The sequence below is a fragment of the Enhydra lutris genome, unplaced genomic scaffold (genome assembly GCF_002288905.1).
Source record: "Enhydra lutris kenyoni isolate GAN:26980312 unplaced genomic scaffold, ASM228890v2 scaffoldscaffold2, whole genome shotgun sequence".
Classification (NCBI taxonomy): Eukaryota; Metazoa; Chordata; class Mammalia; order Carnivora; family Mustelidae; genus Enhydra; species Enhydra lutris.
Window position 1 is genome coordinate 88,356,780 of NW_019154086.1, and position 27,714 is coordinate 88,384,493.

General features: G+C 36.9%; 1 pseudogene; it reads right to left on the reverse strand.

Moving 5' to 3' along the window:
• Nucleotides 1-830: 830 nt before the first annotated feature.
• Nucleotides 831-27,714, reverse strand: LOC111146773 (annotated as a pseudogene).

Below are 27,714 nucleotides of genomic sequence, written 5' to 3' on the forward strand. Positions count from 1 at the left end.
GATAGTTGCACAATAATGTGAATGCACTTAATGCCATTGAACTGTGCATTTCAAAATGGTTTAAAAAGCAAAATAGTTTATCTCCTACCTGCCCCATCACTGAAAGTTTAATATCATGATTTTTTTTTACACATCTACACTTGTGTATGTAGGTATATAAACTTGGATTAGATGACAACCGATTTTTTTTAAGTCCAGGTAGAGAAAGAAGCAATCATTTTTAACTAAAATCCTTCTGTTTTTTGATTTGCTGTTCAACTTGTTACCACTTAGCAAAAAGCAAAATTTCCATACTGTTCAACTCAAATCTTACTGTTCTATGACTGTGGTATACCTTTCATTAAAAAGATGAAGCAGTCAATCGAGTGATTACTTTGATATGGCTTTCATTGGGAAGGGGAGGGTGAATGGCAAAGAGAAGACCACAGACAAAAAGGTAATTAAACATGCAATGCTTTTCTTAAAAAAGAGAGAGATAGAGGAGGGAGATGTTATTTCCAAGAAAAGGAAAAAAGCATTGAAAGCCCATGAGTCAAGCCATAGCCAAAATCATGTTCTATCTTAACAAGTAGATTTTCTTTTTTTCCCCCACTTTTTTCTTCTTCTTTTTTTAAATAAAATCTCTCTCTAATCAGTTGAATGTCCCAATCTTGGTTTCAGCTCAGGTCATGATCTCAGGGTCGTGAGTTGGAGTGGGCTCCACACTCTACCCGTGAGACTGCTTGAGAATTTCTCTCCCTCTCCCTCTCCCTCTGCTCCTCCCACTCATGCTCTCTCTCTTCCTCTAAAGTAAATAAACAAATCTTTAAAAATAAATAAAAAATAAATAAAATAAAATTTCTTCCCAAACCATCATCACTTTTTTAATCCTCCCCAGACTGGGCTTCATCTTCAGACACTACATCCTCTGATTTCTGAGGTGGACAGCTTGCAGAGATTTTCTTTTCTGGGGGGCTAGCTGATTCCGCCTCTTCTTTGAGATGGGTCTTTTCCTTTGATGTCTCTGAATTTGTGGGGTGACTTACTTTTCTCTTTGCCTTTCATAGGGCTTGGCATCACTGCAGCCTTTAGCCTGCTTTTGGGCATTTTATTTTCTCTCAGGTTTGGACTTTCTTTTTGCATTTATAGGTTATTTTACTTCTATTTTTAAATTTTTGTGTGTGTTATGTTAGTCACCATACAGTACGTCGTTAGTTTTTGATGTAGTGTTCCAAGATTCATTGTTTATGTGTAATACCCAGTACTCCATGCAATACGTGCCCCCCTTAATACCCATCACCGGGCCAACTCATCCCCCCATCCACTCCCCTCTAAAACCTGCAGTTTGTTTCTCAGAGCCTCTCATGTTTCATCTCCCCCTCCAACTCCCCCACCTTCATTTTAGCTTTCCTTCTCCTAATGTCATCCATCTTATTCCTTATGTTCCACAAGTAAGTGAAGCCATATGACAATTGACATTCTCTGCTTGACTTATTTCACTCAGCATAATCTCCTCCAGTCCCGTCCATGTTGATGCAAAAGTTGCGTATTCATCCTTTCTGATGGCTGAATAATATTCCATTGTATATATGGACCACATCTTCTTTATCCATTCATCTGTTGAAGGGCATCTCTGCTCTTTCCACAGTTTGGTGATTGTGGACATTGCTAATATGAACAATGGGGTGCATGTGGCCCTTCTTTTCACTGCATCTGTATCTTCGGCATAAATACCCAGTAATACAATTATCAGATCATAGGGATAGATCATATCATATCAGATCATAGGGAAGCTCTATTTTTAATTTTTTGAGGAACATTCACACAGTTTTCCAAAGTGATTGCACCAATTTGCATTTCTACCAGTAGTGTAAGAGGGTTCCCCTTTCTCCACATCCTCTCCAACATTTGTTGTTTCTTGTCTTGTTAATTTTTGCCATTCTAAATGGCATAATGTGGTATCTCAATGTGGTTTAGATTTGATTCTCCCTGAAGGCTAATGATGATGAACAATTTTTTTCATGTGTCTGTTGGCCATTTGTATGTCTTCACTGAAGAAGTGTTTGTTCACATCTTCTGCCCATTTTTTGACTTGATTATTTATTTCTGGGGTGTTGAGTTTGAGAAGTTCTTTATAGATCTTGGATATCAAAATGGATGAAAGATTTCAATGTGAGACAGGAATCCATCAAAATCCTAGAGGAGAACATAAGCAGTAACCTCTTTGACATCAGCCACAGCAAGACATCTTTCAAGACACATCTCCAAAGGCAAAGGAAACAAAAGCAAAAATGAACTTTTGGAACTTCATCAAGATCAAAAGCTTCTGCACAGGTTTGGGTTTCTTAACCATCTTTTGGTTTTTTTCTTTTTTGAGCTGCCATAGTCATTTCCATCATCATCTTCCACTAAGAAATCATCCTCGCTGCCAGAATCTTCCCCCTGGAATGATGTCTCATCCTCCTCTTCTTGTTCTTCTCCACTGCCCACATCTTCCATGAGCATCTCTCTTTCTTTGGAAGCTGCTTTTGAGGCTGCCTGCCTTGCTGGAGCACATTCTTATGGGCTTCTTTCTCATCTTTGCTGTCTTCTGCTGAGTGAGAATCACCCTTGGTTTTCATATATTTTTCTTCTGAGTCCTCACCATCTTCCTGGGAACTCTTTTCCAGATCATCTCTTATTTTTAGTTTCTCTGGGAGATGATTGAATTTTCTTAGCTGGAAGGCCTCAATATCTGCAATAATTTTCTTGGCATCATTAAATTCCTGACTCCAAATAATCAATGACCTTTATATTTCTGACAGGCTGAGACACAGTCGCTGTTGAAACAGGATTGAATCAAGAAACCAAAGACCAGAAACCCCCACCCTCTAACCTCCATACACTCAGTGTACTCTCCTCAACTTTGGCCCGTGGGGTTGCTGCTGAATCTTGACCTGCTGGCTTCTCAAAATCCACATCTTCTTGGTTCAGGGCCCCTTAATCAGATGAGCCCCCTCACAACCCATCCCCATACCCTATTCTCTCATCTCTTCAAAATGGATTGCTCAAACTAGCCCTCATAATTATATTAAATGCTAGTGGACTAGACATTCCAATTAATAGATAGATATATCCAATCTACCAGGAACACAGAAAAATGTTCAATCTCTAAAATGGCACCATTGAAAGAAGAGACCAAACAGCCACTTACTGTCAATTTCACATTAGAAGCCCCCCTCTTCACTCAGACAGTGATTCATCGTGACTAGTGTTGACATATATTTGGATTATTTTCTGCTTCATAGAACTTTAGCCAACTCCAATATCCAAGTATTTATAGAGCATTACATTTTCAAACATAAACAGTGCCCAAAACCAAAGGACTAAATTTATAGCAAGTATGGTAATGGGTACACAACAATGGAACCCACTGGTCTTAATGCATACACAACCCCCAGAAGCTGCCAAACTGATCTTTCAATAGCGTGGCTTATTGAGGTTGCAACTGAGGCACAAGTTCAGCTATGTCACTATGTGCAGATGAGTACCACCCTCAAGGATGTAATATACACTCTTAATTGGCAACGAATGTACGTTCTATGTCTTCAATTAATAGAAATTATGGGTCTAGAAATCAAGATGCAAAAGTGAAAGTGTTTACCTGTTTACCATCACTTTTCTTAACCCATGCTTCTAGTCCTTGCAATACTAACCTCAGTAAAGATCTTTGGAAATCCTGGTTTTCCAAGTAGGTAACTCTTCTAATTGGTGCCAGCAAGGGTCTTGAAAGGGTTCTATTCCTCTCCAGCCAAGCTTATAGATAAAACTTGTAGGTGTCTGTACTTGACCCTAACTCTGTTTTTCTAGGTCATGGTGCCCACGTCCTCAGAAAATAGACCATGGCTACAAAACATAGTCTCCTCCAGCTGGACCACAACCCACATTGAGGACAAGCCCTTGACAGAGCCCCTTGAAAAACTGGTCACCTCCTTCTCTACCTGGCCAAGAGTTGACCCCCTCCCCCATGGGTGTAGCTATAACCCTCTCATATCTTTAAGACCCCTTAAGAGGCCCAGCATAACAGAAACTCAGAGCCAACATCTCTCTTGATGTCCAGCCCCTCTCCTCTTCCAGAGAATGAATAAACTCCATCCGGCTTGTTGCTCCAGTCTTGGTGCAATTCTTTACCATCCCTGTCACCCTAATAAGCCTCAATAGATTGTATTCTCTGGCTGTTGCCAAAGAACTTTGATCTCAAGTGCCCAAAGAGAAGCAGAAACATGGAGGAGTCACAGACTTGAGAGAGAGTGTCCCTGATTATCGCAAGGAGCTAGAACTACTGTTACACAATGGAGGAACAAATTTAGCACTCAGATGGCACACCTCAGCATTTTTTGGTGCCCCATTTGTGAAAATAAATAAGCATAGAAGCCACATCCAAAGAATGGCATCATGATCAGGCTCTCAGTACCCTGAGATATTAGGTTTTTCATCATGCCTCTAAGTAAACTTTCTAAATGAGTTTAATTTCTAGCCAAAGGTGAGGGGAATCTTGAATGGCTAGAAGAGGATGGAGATAATGAGTATCAGTTGTGGCCAAGAGACTGGCTTCAGTGGGAGAGGCTATAGCTTATCTCACTAAACTTCCTATGACACATTTGCTCTGGGAAATAAGGCCCAACAGAGTCCTAATAGATCTGTTTCCAGAAACTTTATGAAGTTAGGTGGATTCAAAGGATGAACTACAGTGGATGCAGTCCTGTACAACCCAGAACACCAGCCTTTGGTACCGAAGGAATTACTCTCCTAGCATTGTTAGGAGATAGCTGTCAGATGTGATCCATCTCGGCAAATTGCTATCAAGTAGAGAGAGCAAACTTATTCAAGGCTACATGTCCTCCTAGTACAACCTCAAACCAACAACTGATTGATAAGGGCCTTAAAAGTTCAGTCACTTTGCTCCAGTTCAGAACAACTTTGAAGGTCTATCTCAGACTTCGATATTCCCATCAGATGAACAGGTACCTTTGTGGTGACTGCATTTTAACCCAACTGTTCCTTCTAACTAATCCCTATTCCACTTTTATCATAGGTAGGTATTTATCCCAAGAGAATGCTCTGCAATAAACATTCTGCAAGTTAATCTGTGTCAGAGTTTGGATCTGTAACTCCTATACACAGAAAAATACAAAAGTTTTGAAGAAAAGAAAATAAAGAATATGTAAGTAAGTGAAAATATATATTACATTAACAGATTGTGAGGATCTATATTGCTAAGGTGTTCCATAGTATCCTTTGGATCAAGTGATTCCATTAAATTTTTCTTGCAGTTTTTCTATAGAACTTGGGAAAGAGATTCTAAATTATATATATAAATAATAAGTATCTAGATGGTCTAAAACAATCCTGACAAAGACAAGTTTGGAGGATTTATATTATATGACTTCAAGACTTAGAATAAGGTACATCAATCAAGACAATTTAGGCTTGTATAAGGATGAACAAATAAATTAAATGAAACTAAAGATACTTAGACCTATTACATACACTCAATTAATTTTCAACAAAGATATTAAATGCAATACAGTGGATAATAAAAATCTTCTTGCCAAAAGATGCTAAAATGAGCAAAATTCATAGGAAAAAAGAGAACATTGATCCCTAACTACTACTTTTAAAAGGATCACTTGAGATGGATTGTAGATCTAAAAATACTCACCCAAATCATAAAGCTTATAGAAGAAATTGTTGGAGATTTCCCCAACCCCTTTAACTTTCTTAGAATACAAAATGCATGAACCACCAAAAGAAAAAAAAAAAAAGATAAATTGAATTCCATCAAAATTAAAACAGTTGCTCATCCAAAAACACCTGTTTAAAAAAAAAAAAAAAGCGAAAAGGTGAGCCACAGCTTGGGGAAGATATTCAGAACACTTGTATCTGGCAAAAGAATTATATCCAGAATATATAAAGATCTCTTACAATTAAGTAACAACAATAAAAGAACCAAAAATTTTTAAATGAATATAAGACTTGAATAAACACCATACAAAGGAAAATAAAGAAGATATACAAAAGGCAAATAAGCATTTACAAAGTGCTCTGTATCATTAGCCATCAAAGAAATGCAATTTCAAAACACAATGAGTTATCACCTCACAAACTAGAATGGTTATAATTAGAATGTTTGACAATCTGAAATACTGGTGTTTTGGAAGAACCAACATTCTCATACATTGCTGGTGGAAAACTGGCTATGTCTTAAAAAGTTAAGCATAGATCTAGCCTTTAATTTAGCAATCCCATTCCTTGGTATTTGCTCAAGTAAATATATGTCAAACAAAAGATTTCTTTAAAAATATTCCTGGATAAATGAAACAAGATGGGATTGGGAGACAAACCATAAGTGACTCTTAATCTCACAAAACAAACTGAGGGTTGCTGGGGAGAGAGGGGTTGGGAGAGAGGGGTAGGGTTATGGACATTGGGGAGGGTATGTGCTATGGTGAGTGCTGTGAAGTGTGTAAGCATGGCGATTCACAGACCTGTACCACTGAGGATAAAAGTACATTATATGTTTATAAAAAATAAAATAATTTTTAAAAATAAATAAATAAATAAACCTTAAAATAAAAAAAAAATAATAATAATAATAAATATTCCTGGGACCTTTATTCATAATGGCTCAAAGCTAGAAACAATACAGATATTCATCAAAAGTAAAATAGATAACCAAATGGTGTATTTGTACAATGGAATACTATTCGGTAATAAAAAGAACAATCGAAGAACTTGAATGATTCCACTTAAGAACTTGGATGTTTCCAAAAAATATTCTCCATTTATGTGAATTTTTGTAACAGACAAAACTGATGTCATGATAGCAATTAGACAATACTTGCCTCTGAGGGCTTAATTGACTCAGGAAGGAAAGGAAGAAACTTCCTGAAGTGTTGAAAATATTCTATCTTCATAGGGGCATAGGTAGCACAGGCACATGCATTTGTCACATACTCTACACTTAAGATGAGTTTATTTCCTTGTATAAAAATTATACCTCATAAAAATTTAATAGGAGATAGAATTAAATGTCAGGAAGCCACTAAGAGGCAACACATTGGAATATTTCTGGGAAGGTCAAAGCCAAATTATAAATGGGTTGTTTTTAATGACAACTCAGTGTGGTCTTCTTTTCCTCCTTACAAAATGTTTCATTTCTTCTTGTCGGCCAGTAGATAACTGGTGAGCACCCACTATATACGAAACACTGTAATCTTAGGTTTCCTATGCCTGATAACTCCTGGCAGATAGCTAGTTAATTAAGTTACATATGGCTTGAACTTTATATGCTTCATTTTCTTTATCATTTGTAAGAACATTATGAAAATTAACATGGAAGAAAAAAATCAACTGTTGAACATAGTTCCATCAGTGATACAACAAACAGCTGGGGAGATGTTTTTTGTTTGGGAAATTCCTAGCCCCTCATGAAATAAGTGAAGTCATATTCTTCAGCTTGAATCATCTTCAATTCTCAAAGAGTTTAATGAAAGCACAAAAACAAAATAAGAGTCATCAAGGGGGGCGCCTGGGTGGCTCAGTGGGTTGAGCCTCTGCCTTTAGCTCAGGTCATGGTCTCAGGGTCCTGGGATCGAGGCCCACATCGGGCTCTCTGCTCAGCAGGGAGCCTGCTTCCCCTCTCTCTCTCTGCCTGCCTCTCTGCCCACTTGTGATCTCTCTCTCTGTCAAATAAATAAAAATTTTAAAAAAATTAAAAAAAAAAAAAAGGAGTCGTCAAGGGTAGAGTGTTACTTCGCTATCATGGTGAGTATGCCTTGCTGGAAGTTTAAGCATCGTGGGAAGAGCTTGATAAATATGTAGATTTTGAGTCCCTATCTTGAAAACTACTTTAGTATGACTATGCCACCGGGTTCTTAAAATAGGATTACAAAAAAACTAGGTGTTAGACATAATACAGAAAAAAATGTGTAAAAAAAAAAAAAGGACTATTTGGAAGATTGTTACAGATTGTGTCCCTGCAAACTTCGTATGTTTAAAGCTAACACCCAATGTGCTAGTATTCGGAGGTGAGGCCTCTGGAAGGTGGTTAGGTCATTAGGGTAGAGTCCTGGTGAACGCAATTAATCCTTATAAAAGAGACCACAGTAAGATCCCTTTCCCCTTCCCACCACACAGGGACACAGATGTTGAAAAGACAGCCATACATGTACCAGGAAGCAGAACCTCACCAGCGAATCTGCCAGTGCCTTGATCTTGGACTTCCCAGCCTCTGGAACTGGGAGAAATAAATTTCTGTTCTGTTACAGCAGCATGAGTAGATTAAGAGAGAGATCATCACAGACAAAAACCATGGCTGTGTGAATGATTTTTCTTCTCCTAGGATTTACACCTCCCTCTTGGTTCTCGTTTGTCTCTATGTCAGCCTCCAGGGACACCATATTGTCTCCTTGCTGCAAGACCCAGAAATGGACAAAAACTCCTTTTCTGTTTTGCTCCTTGGTTAACAAAGAAAAGCTAAAATTTTAAATAACCTTACCAAGAACTAAGGAGAAAGTAAAGGAAACTAAAGAAAGTGCAAAATTAGAAAAGGCTCAGTCTAATAAAATACAGATTTCTGATTCAAACATAGTTAAATTGAAGCCACAAGTTAACTGGTCCAATTTACCAACATTCAGACCAGGGTTTTGCTCACTTCCTCCAACACATTCTACTGATTAAAGATTCATCTAGGTTTGGGAAAAAAAAAAAAGAACTCCATTTAAATTTATGAATTATTACTTATGGAAGTTAAGTCTATTATAGATTTTAATTAGACATTCTTTTTTTGTTGTTGTGTACAGTTGTTTTTTGTTTTTGTTTTTTCTAATACAAAGCTGAGCTAACTGGGGAGGAACAGGGTTAAACAGACAATTCTGCAGCAAAAAAATACAGTAGGGAAACAGGTCAGAGTCTAAGCTTTTAGCAACTCCTTGCATGCCCATACTGTAGGCCTGAAGTGCCCTATAAAAAGCAACTAGTCCTTTTTTCACTCAGAGTCTTTCTTTAGTCCCCTGTTTAAAGACTCTCCCTCTCTTCTCCTGGCTTTTAATTCTCTTTGTATGACTTCTTCTGAACAGTGACTGAATTGGCCAGTCTGTGACTTGGCTGTAAATTACTCCCCTGTAAGTTTCCTCTCATTTGATTGGCTTCAATCTCTATAGTCTGGCCTCTTCCCTGATCTTGGCCTAGACTCTAAAAACACTGCACTACAGCTTACTCTGTGCTGAGGGGCTCCTCCTTGTCTGAAAGTTGACTCAGAAGCATGAGGAGATGAAATACAGAACTCTGTATGAGCAAATCGCTATCAGGGCACGGAGTATGAGTGTGGGGGTGATTCGAAGTTGAAAAGGAATAAAGAAAGGGAAGTGAGATACTGTCAGAATTTTGTCTGACCCTGGGAATTACATCAGCTCATGACACACATCAAATCATTTTGGTTTCTCTGATGACGTGAACTGGAGGTTTCTGACCTCAGGGATGTCTGAGTTATCTTGGCTCCCCACACACCTCCCTGCATTTCGTCTATCAACTTTCTCCACTTCCTGGGATTTAATCCTTGGCTTTCTGCTCTTTTCTCTGAGCTCTATTTAAATCACCCTCCGTGTATACATTTTCAAATTCTGTCCCTATGTTTTCAATTTCTAACGCTGTAGTGTATGCTCAGCACACTTCCTCCCACTCTCTATTTTCCTTGAAAACAAATGTCACTTGACCTATGGTTCCCAATAGCTACCTTCCTCCTGCTGATAGAATTATTTGCTGACAAATTTATTGGAAAGACAAGAATTATTTGCTGACAAAATTATTTGAAAGATTTTACATCCAAAGCATATGTTTTCTTTCTGTAGTTTTTTACATACAGCCATCTGGTTTCTATTCCTGCTTTATCTCCCTCTACATTCTCTCTTAGACCCCTTTGCTGCATTAAAAACAAGAAAAGCTTGACTGAAGACCATGAAAATCTTTGAGTAAATTTCCCTTCTTCCTGAGTTGCTTAAAGCTGGGATATATTAGAAAAAACGTAGTACTAATAAAGCTAGGTTTGAACTGGAAAGCTGTCCCCCTCCCAGTCCAAGTTAGCACGACTTCATTGAGGTCTTATCACATCCCAGATGCTTTATTTAAATGCTAGAAAAGTAAAGGTGAGGGGGAAAAGATTTGTTAATTCTTAGATGATAATTGAATTCTTGAAAAGAATTCAAGAAATTATCATGTGTATTTTATCTGGTTGAACTTGAGTTCTAAAACTCCATTTGCAAGGGCCTAATAGAAATATCTTTGCCACAATCTCAATATGTACAAAACTGAACTCATTAGCCCCCCTTCAATTGTTCCTGAAAATTGCATTTTATGTTTTACTAATGCAACTCCTTATCACATTTTTATCTCTTTCTTACATCCTTTCATGTATAAGCAGTCACAGCTACATTTTCTGAGATCTGAGTACTACACTGGTAATGTTTCTCCTGGAATTGATTTACTGAGTTAAGTTTTGCTTTTTAAGCCTACATAAGAATAACGTAGCATCATTAATGTTGGAAAGTTGAAATTTAAGGTTGAGATCATTAGGAAATACAAAGTGGGATATTTCATGTTAAAAAAGAAATGATCCACCCATGAAAAAGATTTAAAAATTGTGAAACTTAAAAAAAAAAAATTGTGAAACTTCCTGAACCTAACAAAAGAGGAAATTAACATTTTGACAATCATCATGGGAACTATAGCACACTTTTCCAGAAACTAGCATATAAAATAAACCAAAATTTATAAGACAAGGGAGAATTTAAGTAATATAAAAAGTAAACACTACTTCATTCAAAAGGCAATACATGTTCAGTTGAAATGCACATACAATATTTACCAAAAAATGACCACATATAAAGTCATGAAAGAAGGCCCCAAAAGTAAAAATTAAGAAAATTATTTTATGCATACAAGTTATATTCACTACTAAAGCAAAAAAATAGTTAAAATTCAACAAACTTTTAATAAAAGAAATAAAAAACCAAAATCTTCTGGCAAACTAGGAAGATAATAGAATTCTTTCTTTCTGATAGTGATTATTTACTGTAAGTCCAAGATGCACATCATGCCAGAAACAGTTAATGGAAATCATTTTACACCTTCCTACTAAAATCAGAAACAGGATTATAACTTCTACCACTGCTACTATCTACCATTATATTAAAGGTCTTAGCCAATGCAATAAAATAAGAAAAGAAATGAAATCGGAAATATAAGTTTTATATATTATTAATATATATGAGAGGGGAAAACTAATATCCTTATAATAGTAGAACCAATAAGTGAGTTTAGTAATAAAGGAGGATTAGAATATAACATATAAATAACAATAGCTTTTCTAAATACTGCCAATATGAGATAAAAATAATCATGTTCACAGTAATAATAAACAGTATAAAGTGCTTAAGAGCATACTTCATAAAAAAAGATTAGTATTCAACTTATGACAGCAGAAAAATTTCAGAGTAAATTCTCAGAAAACAAAATTTTAAAATATTAAAATTTATGAAATTAAAAATTCAAACATGACCAACAAAAGTAAAACTGGATTAGATTAAAAGATTTAACTTAACAACAAAAATATTAGATAAGAACTGACTCAGGGAAAATAAGAAAAGGCTGGGACGCCTGGGTGGCTCAGTTGGTTAAGCAGCTGTCTTCGGCTCAGGTCATGATCCTAGCGTCCTGGGATCGAGTCCCACATCGGGCTCCTTGCTTGGCGGGGAGCCTGTTTCTCCCTCTGCCTGCCTTTCTGTCTGCCTGTGCTCGCTCTCTCTCCCTCTCTCTCTGACAAATAAATAAAATCTTTAAAAAAAAATAAGAAAAGACTTAGGTAAAATATAAAAAATGAAAAAGAAGTATATTTAGAGATAGAAGAGAGACTGAAAAATTGAAGGAAGATATTTTGACTTCTAAAGAGAAAATTATGAAAGTATACAGAATGGAATAATTACTCCTGAAAAAATAAAGAGATATAACATCTTCAGTGATGGCAAATCTCAACATAGTTTTCTTTTACTAATATAAAAACGTCTTCAAAATATAAATCGATAAAATGAATATCCAACATGATTTAATAGAATTTTGCAGGCTGATTCTAAATTTCATATAAAAAATTAATTTTTAGGAACCTGAAGATGAATAAAAAGGACATCTATCCTACCATAGTCAAATATACTTCTAAAATAACTGTGGTATTTATGCGCGGATAGCAAAAATCTTAAAACTAAATAAAACATTCAGTGAGACTCACAATGAAGTATTTTAAAAAGATGGTATTTCATATCAGTGAAGAAACATTGTTCCATAAATGTTCTTGAAAATTAGCTGAATATTTGGACAAATAAGTTAGCTCTCAACTCAGACTCATCACAAATTTAAATTTTAGGTAGATTCAAGGAAAACATAAAACAAATTATTATAAAATATAAGATAATGCTTTCTTGAGTGTTGGCTAGGGTATATAAGACAAAAAAGGAAAAGTTATAAATAAAAATATTGACACATAAACCAGAATTAATATCATGAATTCCACCAATACAGCATTAATAAAGTTAAATAATAAGTAAAGATGAAGGAAGAATATTTGTAATATTTACCATGCTAAAATTCCAAAAACAGTAGCCCTCAAACTATCCCTAACAAAGAGCCTTTTTTCCTATTTTTAATCTTTAAAAGACAATACATTATCAAATACAATAAAAATGAATTATCAGGAAAATAAAATTTAAAAAATACATAAAGTGTAAGTCTTTTTCTTAAATGATATTGAGTAGTCATAAAACTACTCAGCCCAGTGTCTCCACTTACCAGTTCGTAGACCAGAAATAAATCACTAGTGGAATAGCACAGGTCTAGAGATGGCACTCTAAACTGAACAGACCTTGTGATGTCCTACTGATTAGAATGAAATGGAAAAAGGCCAACTCAAAAATGATTCAAGAGTATTGACATGGAAGTCACAGAAAAACATAAGTATACATAAACTTGTTAGATTACATTGACACTTTTATCTTTGAGAATAAAAACAAAATATCCATATTCTATAGTAAATAGTAGGTATAAATACTTAGAAAAAATACTAGTGGCATACATTTCAAACTCATGAAGGTAGTGATGTCAGGTGGAGATGTGAACTGAGGGGAAAAAATCAAGCTTGAGAAGGTAATGATCAAGGGGCAATCATTTTTATAATAATGTTTTTATATTTAAAAGAAGAATATTCTTGTGCAGTATTTGTATGGCTGGGTAACTGTACCTTTTAACAAGCTTTCCAGGTATGAAAAGCCATGGTTATTCAAAAGGAACACTGACAAATGTTTTAAATACTTTGTTCATCCTGTTCACTGTTCCTCCTCAGGTCAAGAAGGGTTCTTCAGAGAGGTAGCAAACTGGAATTTCTAACTCTTAACCTTATTCTGATACTTGCTAATGGCTTGTCTATCTTTTAAAAATGGACATGAGCACCTGATCATAGAGCATACCACAGGTACAAATTTCTAGCTAAATGATAAATTGATAAGCAAATAATTCAACTAAATATTTTAAATGGGCCTATTGAAAAGTGCACAAAATACATTTCATGGTTTCTGGCAAACTAAGTACCCATTCACTCTATCATACTTGTAGAATGATTTCACAGGTAAGTTGGGTAAATCTTCTTACACAAGCAATTTATTATTGTTTAAAAGTAAGAACACAGTTCCATCTCAGAATGACAATTGCCAAATTAGTAAACTTACAAAGTGACTAACCCAGGATTTCTTTCTTTCTTTTATTTTTAGCTTCATTGAGGTACAATTGAAAAGTAAAAGTTGTATATGCTTATGGTGTAAAACATGATGTTTTCATATATGCATATGTTCTGAAATGATCATCACAATCAAGCTAATTAACATGTCCATCATATCTATTGATATTTTAACTCCCTGTGTTCTTTGGAGGATTCCTTTACATAACATTCCATAGCTGTCTTTAAAACTGATTGTCATGAAATACGTTATTTTTATCATTAACATGTATTGACCAAGTGCTATGGGAGAGAAAAAAAAATGACAATGTAGAGAAATGATAAAATAGATAAGATAAATTCATGAGCGAATGCTGTAATGTTTCACAGAGTAAAGAAAGAAATCAATTCATATGTAAGCAGCAGATAAGATTTTATGTTGTTTTGAAAGGGAAAAATAAAAACATAAACAAGGTAAATGTAATTCTAATAATGTAATAAACAAAAAACATGGATTGCAACAAAGGATAGGAAAAATGTAATATTAAATTTGTAGGCAACTTATAATTTGAGGAAATGGGCAGTGTAGGAAATAATAAATAATAAATAAATAGTAAGATATAGTATATAAAAAAGAAAATATATAAAAAATTCTTAAAGGAATCATTGTGAAATGAAACCAACTCACTGAGGTACACAGAAATTCATTCAGGTACAGTCACCACGCAGACATTCTTGACAAACATGTAATTGGAAGAATCCACAATGGACCAACTGTAAAGCTGGAGGATTATATTGAAGATGTCATCCTAACTTAAACTAACACTAGAGACATTTTACATATTTATTAGTGCTATCACTGCCCTTCTCTCTTACACTACTAATTATTTCAATTCCATTCAACAAATAGAAATATTAATAATATTAATAAAAAGCACCATCTATTGTATTTTTCCCATATGCCTGACACTGTAATAAATAGTTCAAATGCTCATTTAATTCTCATAAAAAATAAAGATAGAAATTAATATCCTGAAATCATATGGCTAGTAAGCAATAGAGATATGAATCATTCAGGGTTTTTTTTATCCAAAGCTTATTTTTAATTACATTTGGATACCTCCTAGTTTTATGAATGTTTATACAGCACTATACAGCATTACTGTCTTTAAAGTAATTAGTTACATGGTATGTTCCCAGTCCTGAGTGTACTTACGAATTTTGAGAATTAATAGCCCTACCTTCAATGGTATACACACACTGATACTTCAAAGTTTATGATTAAAAGAGCTTGAAGACAAAACGCTGGTCTTTGTCTTCTCCCCAATCTCTATCATAATATGGGATGATAATAATTTTTCATCAATTCAAAGGAGTGCCAGAAAGAACAGGACAAATCCTAGGGACTAGAGGAATTCAGAAAGAGAAAAGTTAAAATAATCTTAAATGTTTTGTGAAGGCTATACACAAATAGGAAACCTACAGAAACTATTCACTGACCAGAAGTTCGTTGTATTTTGAGAACTCGTAACGCTTCTTTCTTCTTCGCTGCATTAGTTTCCTAAAACTTCTATAACAAAGAATCACAAGCTGGTGGCAGGGTTGGGGGGAGCTGCTTAAACAACATTAAGTTTATTCTTTGGCAGTGCTGGGGGTCAAAATCTAAAATCAAGATGCCAGCAGGGTTGGTTCTTTTTAAAACCTGTAGGAGAGAATCCTTGCTTGTTTCTTCTACCTTCTGGTGTTTGCCATTCATCCTTGATGTTCCTTGCCCCGTACTCATCTCTGCTTCCATCTTCATGTGGTCTTCTCCTCTGTGTTTGTAGCTCTGTCCAAATTTCCCTCTTCTTGTAAGGACACCAGCTGTATTGGATTCAGGGTCCACCGTAATGACTTCATTTTAATGAGGTCACATCTGCAAATACTATATTTCCAAATAAGGTCACATTATGAGGTAGTGGGAGTTAGGGCTTTAACATATCTTTTTGGGGGGACACAATTCAACCCACAATACTCGCCCTTTTATATCTAATCTTTGTCCTAACCCTATTGATTCTGGCTTTGAAGAGTTCTTTGACCCTTCTTCCCGACTTCAACTCTACTGCATTCTCCTGGTCCACTTAAACCAGTGGAATAACCCCTGACCAGGTCTGCCTCCTTCCCCTCTTCCACCATTCAGTCCATTCTGACACATTAACCCATCATCTTTCAACATGTCAATATGATGTCTCACCACCACCACCATCATCCCCAAAACCCTTTCATTGGTTTTCTTTTACACTTAAGCTAAAATCCAAACTCTTCACTGGATCTATAACTCTTTGCATCTCCTGGCCTCCAGCTGCCTCTTTCACATTATCTTTAACCCATTCTTTTCCTCTACTGACTTTTTTGTATTGCTCTGAAATCCAGTTTCTTGAATTTTAACCAGGATAATCCCATTTCATGCTTGAGTCCTTAACTCAAATGTCACTTCCTCAGACTTCTCTCCACTGACTCAGTCTAAATTAGCTTGCTATCCTTCCATTTAAATCCAGTTCTTTTCCCACACAGTGCTCATCAATAATAGCACAATATATATTTGCATATTTATTTTGGTATTTACCTTTCTTTTAACACCTGTACCCACTCTCCTGAGAGCTATAGAGATATAGAGAGTTACTTCTTTATTCCCAGAACTTAGCACAGCACTCAGCAGGCAGCAGGTGTTCAGCAAACATGTACTGACTAATTAGATACTGAATAAAATAAGGATGGAAAATAAGAGAAGACCCCAAAGCAAAAAATGACTATGAAGGAAGGAAAGAATAAAGAAAGAAGGAAAGAAGGAGAAATCATGTTGAATTTTTAAAAATAAAAGTAATAAAGGGACATTTAGAAAAATTATACTATTCATTTTTTTTTTAATCAAGGAAAATATTTTGTAGACAAACATGCCAGGTCATCATTCCGTAATTACCTTTTTACAGAATTATGAGAACAGAATAGCATTTTAGAATCATTTTTCTAAGCATATAACTGTCACTCCTATATCATATATTAATGCAATTTAATATTCAAATTAAAAAACATGGGTTTCCTTATTTGCATTGTACTCTCTCACAATATAACAAATGGGATTTTCTATTCTCCACAAACCTTTCTTGAACCACTGAAAGAATTTCACTTCTCTTGGATGTGAGGTGAGGCCAGTGGTTTCTAGATAAATTTAAAAAAACAACAATGACAACAAAAATAAAAGTGAAAATGAACTTTTGAGACTTCATCAAGATCAAAATCTTCTGCACAGCAAAGGAAACAGTCAACAGAACAAAGAGGCAACTCACAGAATGGGAGAAGATATTTGCAAATGACACTACAGACAAAGGGCTGATGTCCAAGATCCATAAAGAACTCCTCAAACTCAACACCCAAAAAACAGTAATCATGTCAAAAAATGGGCAGAGGACAGGAACAGACAATTCTCCAAAGAAGACATACAAATGGCTAACAGACACATGAAAAAATTTCATCATCATTAGCAATCAGGAGATTCAAATCAAAACCACATTGAGATACCACCTTACACCAGTTAGAATGGCCAAAATCAACAAGACAGTAAGTAACAATGTTGGAGAGGATGTGGAGAAAGGGGAACCCTCTTACACTGTTGGTGGGAATGCAAATTGGTGCAGCCACTTTGGAAAACAGTGTGGTCATTCTTCAAAAAATTAAATTAGAACTACCCTATGACCCTGCAATTGCACTATTGGGTATTTACCCCAAAGACACAGATGTAGTGAAAAGAACGGCCATCTGTACCCCAATGTTCATAGCAGCAATGGCCACAATTGCCAAACTGTTGAAAGAGTCAAGATACCCTTCAACAGATGAATGGATAAAGAAGATATGGTCCATATACATAATGGAATATTACTCAGCCATCAGAAAGGAAGAATACCCAACTTTTGCATCAACATGGACAGGACTAGAGGAGATTATGCTGAGTGAAATAAGTCAAGCAGAGAAATTCAATTATCATATGGTTTCACTTACTTGTGAAACATAAGGAATAAGATGGAGGACATTAGGAGAAGGAAAGGAAAAGTGAATTGGAGGAAATTGGAGGGGGAGATGATCCATGAGAGACTATGGACTCTGAGAAACAAACCGAGGGTTTTAGAGGGGAGAGTCTTGGGGGATGGGTGAGCCTGGTGGTAGGTACTAAGGAGAGCATGTATTTCATGGAGCACTGGGTGTGGTGCATAATTGATGAACCCAGGAACACTGAAAAAATTAAATTAAATTAAAACAAAACAAAACAAAACAAAAAGCTCCTAGAGAGTAAAAACAGAAAGCAAATTAGCAACTTGTATTTGTAATTTACATGAGATAATATAAATAACGTTATTGTGCCATGTTTTTCTCACAGGCATCATTTCAAGTCTGCGAATGATGTTCCAAGGTTGAAGAGTCAAATATTGGTTCTCTGTGGGCACATCAAGTGAGTTTTTCTTCCTCACGCTGTCTTTTTGTTATGTCTGTATATGTTATGTTATGTTTAGTTGCAGAGAAAAGAATCTACTCTAGCCAGTGTAACCAGAAGGGATTTACTTGAGAACATTAACTGCCACACAGGATCATTAGAAGGGCTGAAGACCCCAACTCTGGATGGAGTCTTCAGGAATCATTCAGAAAGCTACATTGTGACATTGGGTTATTAAGGGAGCTGCTGTCCCTGCCACCATCCAGAGGTGGTAAGAGCAGGAAACTGCACACAAAATCAGGAGGATGTTGCTACAGTATCTGCCAGCTCCAGGACCACACTGCATCTGCCAATATGTGCACCAGTAAAATGGATTTCTGGTACCCTGACTCCCTAACAACATGACTTAGTTTGAAATAAAACTTTTTTTTATTAATTATTTTTATTAACACATAATGTACTATTTGCCCCAGGGTTACAGTTCTGTGAATCATCAGGCTTACACACTTCACAGCACTTACCATTTCACATACCCTCCCCAATGTCCATAACCCAACCACCCTCTCCATCCCCCCCTTCCCCCAGTATCCCTAAGTCTGTTTTGTAAGATTAAGAGTCTCATAGGGTTTGTCTCTTGTCTGATCCCACCTTGTTTCATTTTTTCCTTCCCTACCCGCCAAACCCCTCACTCTGCCTCTCAAATTCCTCATATCAGGGAGATCATATGATTGTCTTTCTCTGATTGACTTATGAAATAAAACTTTTGTGCTAGTTCACCTAATCAAAGGACTATACATCACATATATGCATATATATAACTATACATATATAAATTACATCTTGAAATATATATATACATACACACACATATATATGTATATATATATATATATACACACACACGCACATATATATATCTATATATGAAATCACATCTGGAACTACAAGACTATAAATCCTGTCTAGGTCTGTAGCTTGTTGTTTATTTTTGTTTGTTTCATATGCTAAAAGGGGTGGGGTTTGGAATGCCTGTTGAGCAAACTCATTCACAGCGATCATCATACAATATATGCACCTGCTCTTGTCTACCAATGAAGAGGGATTACATAGGTGACTTATGACAAGAACAAATAAGATATGGACATTGTAGGAGATACTTGATATATTTCTGTTTTACTTTCCACAAAGTATAGGCCTTATTTTAGAGATTCAAGTTGATACTTTGATATTTATAAACAGCCATTAAATTACATTATTGATTGAAATAGCAATAATTTATTGGACTTTTAAAGAAAATATGAAGTTTTTAACAAGTTGATTTATTTTTTTCCAAGATTTCAATTATTTATTTGACAGAGAGAGAGAGAGAGAAAGAACAAGCAGGGGGAGCAGCAGAGGGAGAGGGACGAGCAGGGTCCCCACTGAGCAAGGAGCCTGATGCTGGACTCAATGCGGCACTTGATTCCAGGACCCTGAGATCATGACCTGAGCTGAAGGCAGCTGCTTAACTGACTGGGCCACACAGGTGTCCCCAGCAAGTCAGTTTAAGACAATGAAGCCTCAGGGGGCGCCTGGATGGCTCAGTGGATTAAGCCGCTGCCTTTGGCTCGGGTCATGATCTCAGGATCCTGGGATCGAGCCCCGCATCGTGGTCTCTGCTCATCAGGGAGCCTGTTCCCCCCCTCTCTCTGCCTGACTCTCTGCCTACTTGTGATCTCTCTCTCTGTCAAATAGATAAATGGAATCTTAAAAAAAAAAAAAAAAAAAAAAGACAACAAAGCCTCAGTGATCACTTTGGCCAGATCACTGTCTCTTTGGAAAGCTGCCCACACTGGGGGATATTTAGCAGCCCATGTGGCTTCTACCTACAAAATGCCAGTAGCATCATGTTCCCTCAGGTGTGACAATAAAAACTGTCCCTAGGTATTGCCAAATGTCTGCTGGGGAAAGCACAAAATTGTCCCCACTTTTGAATCTCTGGTATAGAAGGGATCACAGAAGAGAGAGAATGCCAAATCCTGCTGTAAAAAATAGAAGCATAAAGTAACATCCAGAATACATAATTTTTATTTCTTGATCATTTTCTATTTTAAATTTTAATAATATATTTTTCAATTTAATGTTTTTAGAAAATATTTATAGGGATGGGCACCTGGATGGCTCAGTGGGTTAGGCCTCTGTCTTCAGTTCAGGTCGTGATCTCAGGGTCCTTGGATCGAGCCCCACATTGGGCTCTCTGCTCAGCAGGGAGCCTGCTTCCCTCTCTCTCTCTGTCTGCCTCTCTGCCTACTTGTGATCTCTCTCTGTGTGCCAAATAAATAAATAAATAAAGAGCAAACATTAAAAAAAAAAGAAAATATTTATAGGGATGAACATTATCTAAGCAATTTACATCAACTGTTATCAGCATCTGTTTGTACATTTGCTTCCTTATGCAAAGCAGTTTCTCTCCATTATGAGGTGCTTTAACATAATATAAAGAGGTAAATTTTAAATAATCTTATTTTTATATGCAACTATAATTTTAAACTGTGTGGATCTCCCATTTTGTATAAATTTAAAAATAGCCTAGGTTCCTTGTTTCTTTAAATACATTGCAATGTTTCACTTGTATTACTTAATGTCAATAGTGATGTTGACCTCAAGAAACTAAAATTTTCACTTATAAAGATACCATTTTCTCACAAAAATAAATCTAGCTATTAAAATAAAATGGCAAATACTTCTCTTATTTTTGACAAATGTGAGAGATATACTTACTCACTAATATTGTTTTGCAATAATAGTGATAACTAGGCAAATTATATTTTTAATTCCATTTCCTGGTCATCATTGTGTTGGCCCCAAGTCAGGCTCTTGCTCCATCTGTAATGAAACAGAGAGAATGATGGTTCTCAGATTTTCTTCTGCTTGAACTTTCTTCAGTTAGTAATCATGGCTCAAAATGGCTGGGATTTTCATGGGATAGCAGGGGCCCTAGACACATGTTGCTGCAGGAAGGGCTTCTCGAGTTCTCAACTCCCGTTACACGAGAATCTCTTTGATATTAAATACTGATGTCTAGATCTCATCCCGTGGACATCTGATTTAATTTGTCTGGGGTGGGGCCTAGCCAGAGATGTTCTTTTAGAACTCTCTGGATTAGTCTAATATACAGCCAGGGTTGAGAAACATTATTTGAGGACAATAGACCTCAATTCTGAGAAAATTATATGTAGTCTGAAAAAGTCCTTTGGATGATTTTCACATAACTTCTTTATGGGAATATCCTGGGAATAAGCTACCCATGAACCAAGGGTCTTTTTTTCCTCTTCTCTCTCTTTCTCTCTTGGCACTCCCACCCCAAAGATGGAACCCTGAAAAAAACAAGCACTTTCCAATGCAGAGTCAGAACATTTTGGTTTGGTATAAAATGCTTTCTTTAACATCAGGATCGAATCTGGGAAGATGAGGCCTAGTGTCATTATTGACAACAAATTTCCAGAGAAGGTGTGGACAGAAAGCCTGTGGCCCTAAGGATGGACTGAGAAGGGTCTTCTGACCTATATATATATCCATCAAGGACACTGGACTGCCTCTGTCTCAGTGGCCTGTGTATCTTAGACACTAAAGGTCACTCTGAGAGCCTGACCTTACCACCGCTAAGCCAGCTTTCGATCCTATTTTATGTCTGCTCCAGATTACAATACGTCTTCCTTGTAGGGCTGTATGGCCATAAGAAATATGGTTAATATTGCTATATCTCTTTTTTCATATATGAAGCAAATAGACTAGTTACCAAAATCAGTTCCTGATTCAATAATTTAAAATCCTCCTTTGCAAGATTTTTTGCAAAGTGATTAATTATTATTATGATCGTTGAAACCCAATGACATATACAAAGTTAAACTCAGAGGTTTGGGATATTTCTCTGCTTTCAAAATCAAATACTCCTTCTCCTCTTCTTCTAGCTCTGTTTTACCCTGGCATTTCCATTTCTGAGATAAGGTGATAGAGTATTATCTTTCTGTAGAGGAAAATTAATGGGCTTATTGTGAAACATAGAAGACGGGGAATAACAATTTAAGTAACAGAGGAAAGACAGAGGAGGAAGTGAGATCATAGGGGCCAAATGCACATCATTTTTAAGATGGGAACCTGCAAGCAATGAGGTGTCAGCAAGGTCAAGTAGATAAGCACTAAACTCAGAGGGTCTGGCTTTGTTCCGTAAATGCATTGCATACTCTCGGCCAGCCCCCAACCGCAGAAAGCTGCCACACATTCTCCTGCTGCTTTGACAACTCCCCTCAGCCTTTCTCCTCCTGCAGAGAGTCATGAGTAATAACCCCAGAGCCCCTGCAAAGACGTCCCTCACCCCCACTGTGGGCAGGTGCAGTCATTCAAACTCTACACAAATTCCATGGGGAAAAAGACATGATGACGGCATCGCAATCGATCTCCTTGCTGCTAAAGAAGTTAAATCCACATAACCTATATTCATGTACAGATTAGCTCAGATGGAAAAATGAAAACCAGTGACAGTGAATCATGCAGTAAATACACAGAAGCGCATAAATAAATAAATTCCCCGTGGGCAGAAAACTCAGAGTGGAAATAAGAACGTCTGACAAAAATGAAAAAAAAAAATTAAAATCAAAAGTTCAAACTTTGGGGGAATTGTTATGAAAGTTTTTCCGTATCTGAAATATATCCTTGCCCCGGATGAACTAAGAGAGGGGAGGTTGCACCAGCAGCCAATGACAGATACAATCTAAATTTAGCGAGTTGAATACTTGTTTTGACGGATTCTTTAAATAAATAGACTATTTTTAAAGTTAAAGATAAATAAGTTTAAAAAAATCCTTTATTTTAGCCCTGCAGTCTTGGTCTCTAATAGTAATCACTATTACAAACTGAAGTTCCAAAAATTTATATATTCCAAATATATATCTTTCTGCTAAGGGTCCCTTTTCTGGCTGTAAAGTCCACTCGGTACCAGCAAGCTTTTCTGTCACCTTGTAAATGGGTTGAAACAGTACTCTAAATTGTTACATTTGCTGCCTTCGGAATCCAAAGCGGTCTGTCAATTACTGTGTTGCTTCTGAGTGGCAGGGGGTTTGAGAAGCAATCTTTTTTCTTTTACCTTAGGGAAAATGCCTCTAAGTCCTTTGAAACCCAAAAGAAACTTGTTGACTACCCTGAAAAGGAAAAAAAAATCATTTTGCCTTGTATTGATAAATATTATTGTATATATATTTCCTTTTCCCTAAGAAAGTCCCAGTTAACATTATTGGCAAGGACTTGGAGCATACTGGAGCCACCAACATGAGATCTTATATAATATGGTTTCAGAATAAAGAAACTACTTTAAATGAAAAGTGGCCTGTAAATGGACACAGTGAAGTCCACTTATGATATCATGCATTGCACACCCAGAATTTCTCAGCCTGATATCTCGGCATGTTGGCTTCTCAAAAACACAGGTTAGCATTATTCACAATAGCCAAGATATAGTAACAATTTAAGTGTCCACTGACAAATACATCAATAAATAAAAGGTGGCATACAGAGGCACACACAAACACGTAGATCTTCCTTGCCTTTTCATGGGGTTGTAGCCCAATCAACCCATCATAAATGGAAAAGATTGTAAGTTGAAAATGCATTGAATGCACCTAAACTACCAAACAAATAGCTTAGCCCAACCTATCTTAAATATCCTTAGAACACTTATATTCGCCTACAGTTGGGCAAAATCATGGAATATAAAGCCCATTTTGTAATGAACTATTCGATATCTATGTCATTTATCGAATGCTATACTGAAAGTGAAAAGCAGAATGGTTGTGTAGGTACAGAATAGTTGCAAACCTATAGGCTGTTCACTCTCACTGTCACGTGGCTGTCTGGGAGTGGTGGTGTGCTCCCACCAGCCAGCATCATGAGATAGGATCCTTTCACATATTGCCAGCCCAAAAGATCAAAATCCGAAACTGAAGTACGGTTTCTACTAAATGTGTTTTGCTCTCACACCATCATAAAGCTGAAAAATATTAAGTCAGGGACTCTAGAATATTATTCAGCTGTAAAAAGGAAGAAAATCCTGCCACGTGTGACAACACAGATGGAACTTACAGCATTATGCTCAGTAAAATCAGTCAGAGAGAGAAAGACAAATATATATCACTTATATGAGGAATCTAAAAACATTGAACTCACAGAAACAGAGAGCAGAATGTGGTTGTCAGGAGCTAAGGGGTAAGGGGAATGGAGAGATTGGTCGAAGGGTACAAACTTTCAGTTCAAGATAATTGAGTTCTGGGGATCTAATGCACAGTGTGGTGACTACAGCTAGCAATCCTATATTGCATATTTGAAATTTGCTGTGAGTATGGAGCTATAATGTTCTCACCATAACAACAGCAACAAAATAGTAATTATGTGGTGTGAAGACTATGTTAAGTAACTTTACTGTGATAAGCATTTTGCAATATATATGTGTATCAAATTATCACACTATATACCTTAAATTTACATGTTAATATGTTAATTATATCTCAATAAAGCTGGGAAACACACACACACACACACACACACACACACACACGTAAGGCTCTGGCATAGAGATGATAACCCGAGAAGAAAAGAAGATAAAATACCATCTTTCAAGTTGTGAAATATAACTTAAATCAGTGATCACAATATGGTGCTGTGTCTCTAGTAGGTAAAATATATAAGTGTAGACGCCAAGTAGAAGCAGAAGTGGTACTATTTAACATCATTTCCACTGACCCTTTGGGAAAAATTTCTTCCCATCTTTGTAAATGTAAACTCTGCACATCCAGAGGACCTCATACATGGGACACAATAAGAGTGTCAACCAACCTTATGCTATGGCTGCCACACAGTTAGTTTGTGCTCCTTGCTCTAAGAGACCAGCAGGTAGAAAGAGGAGTCACCATCCTAGTGGGAAGAATTAATGTTAACAGTCAGGAGGACTTAGGTCTTGTGGGTGCTTCCAGGCCACTTTTAGTGCTAATGGCACAAAAAAAGAATCACAGTATAAAAAGCATTTGGTAACCAGTGGCTTGGATGGCTCCCAATGACAGGTCTGGGCCACCCCTCCAGGTAAGACACCTCTATAGCAGACATGTTAGCCAAGAGTGAGGTCAATACAGAATCGATTCTTGAAGTGGGTATGATGATTATCAGTTATGGACTCTAGATCAACAGCTTCATTTATGGCTGCAACTCATCCAACTAACTTTTCTTTTTTAACTTTTTTAACTTTTCCTAGGAAATTTGACCAACCATGATCTTCAAGAAGCATATCCCAAATGGGATGAATTTGCTCTAAAAACTAAGCTGATTTGGGATGCCTGGGTGGCTCAGTCAGTTAAGCCTCTGCCTTTGGCTCAGGTCATCATCCCAGGGTCCTGGGATCGAGTTCCACATTGGCTCCTTGCTCAGCCTGCTCTCCCTCTGCCTGCCACTCCCTCTGCTTATGCATGCTCTCTCTCTTTTTCTTAAATCTTAAAAAAGACAGGAAGAGAGAAAGAGAGGAAGGAAGGAAGGAAGGAAGGAAGGAAGGAAGGAAGGAAGGAAGAAAGAGGAAGGGAAGGGAAGGGAATGGAAGGGAAGGGAAGGGAAGGGAAGGGAAGGGAAGGGAAGGGGAAAAAAAGAAAAGAAAAGAAAAAAGAAAACACCTAAGCCAATTTTGAGCAATGCAAGATGACTACAGTGGATGGTATGGTGTATCACCCAAATCCCTCACCAGGGCCAAATAAAAGCTGGGGATGACACTATAAAAGCTGGGATGGCAGCTGCTGATAGTTTTAGCTCTTCTCCAACCTAGGAACTGCCCTCAGCTACATGGACTTCCCTCACCTAAATTTCAAGTTCCCTTTCAAGGAAGGCCATGACCAATGACTAAGTAATACAGAAATACTATCCTCCTCCCCACTCTGCCACATTTTGGTGTACCTCAAAAGGACCATCTCAGGTCAGAGTTTTCTGTAATATCAATTAGGGTTTTGGTTACAATCCCACTGCAGGTCAGATTCTCCTCCTTCCTAAACCTTCCCTTCTCACGTCCTCACTCCCCAGTAAACATTCTGCACATGTCTCTCCTTCAGAACCTAACCTGAGACATCATATCATGAGTATCTTTCCAGTCATTAGATAAATATCTGTCTCATTAAAATGCTTATATAGTTTTCCAATGTATCTATAATTTATAACAGCAACATTTGCCTAACCAGTGCGTACCTAGACCTCATGACGATAGCAAGGATAGATTATAAAGGCAACCAGTGAGCCAAAAGTTTAGCCTCTCTGTTAATCATTCAAGAGGACTTACTCTCATTCACAATGTTTTAGAATAACTGACTCTAAAAAGAAACTGACTTTATTTTTTGATGACAGGCTTACATGGGAAAATCAAGGATCCCATGTGGTAATGTATTTCTTTGATGTTACTTTATGACATTGATTGACAGCTGATGGTAAGTGTGTGTGAGTGAATGGGTGAGTGAGAATACAGCAGGACTTATGGTCAAAAGAAAATGTAAAATGGTAAAGCCACTCTAAAGAACCAGGTTAGGATTTTTTTTTTTTTTAATGCAGGTTTTAAGCAGTAAGAATTTTTAGTTATAGCTTTTATTTAAAATCTGCATTTTATTTTACCACCTCTGAAGGTCAGTGACATCTGTATTGCTACTTAAAGTATTAAGAGACACAATCCATCTATGGAGGCCTTGACTGCTGCTCAAAACTTTCTTTGTCCATAGACAGACAGAATTATTCCTGTTCCCTTTCTTTCCACATGGAAGCCTCAGGTACATTTTGTAAAGGAGAACAAGAAAAACAGGGGGAAATACTTTTGGTTGCCACAGTCCATGTTTTTCCAGTTGCATGCAAATGCATGTTGCAACTGGCTCATATAAATATTTGTAAGTCTTTAGTAGATAACACTAATGTGGAATTATCAGGCCCCATTGGTAGGTGGGTACTAGATGGTTGATAGGTACTAAAATTTGTAGGTGCTAGACAAAATATGAAATGATAGACTTCGTGCCCCTGGGACTTTTACAACTGTGAAACTTGTTCATTTCTTGCCAAGAGGTCAGGTAGAACACGTCTGTTATACTCCTTGGCTCTGCTGCTCATTCTTGATGGCTACCTTCACATTCATTCTCAGTAGATCTTAGAACTCAGTAGATCTTAACTAAGTCTTGATTTCCCGAAGACACTTTCCCTGCATCCCTTTCAAGTAGAGGCTACATATTCTTTCACAAGCTAGGCACATCAAGGTCGGAAGTGAAGCCATCTCCTCAGTATCCCACACTGTGATTCCCAGTTCCCCACCCTCTCGTTAACACTAACCTTCTATGAGTCTCAGGTCCTTGTCTCGATCATCTACCACTTCCTCCTTACTTCTCATCACTGAATACCTCTGCACCTGGTTAACATGATTTCTCTGCCCAAGTTCTCCCAT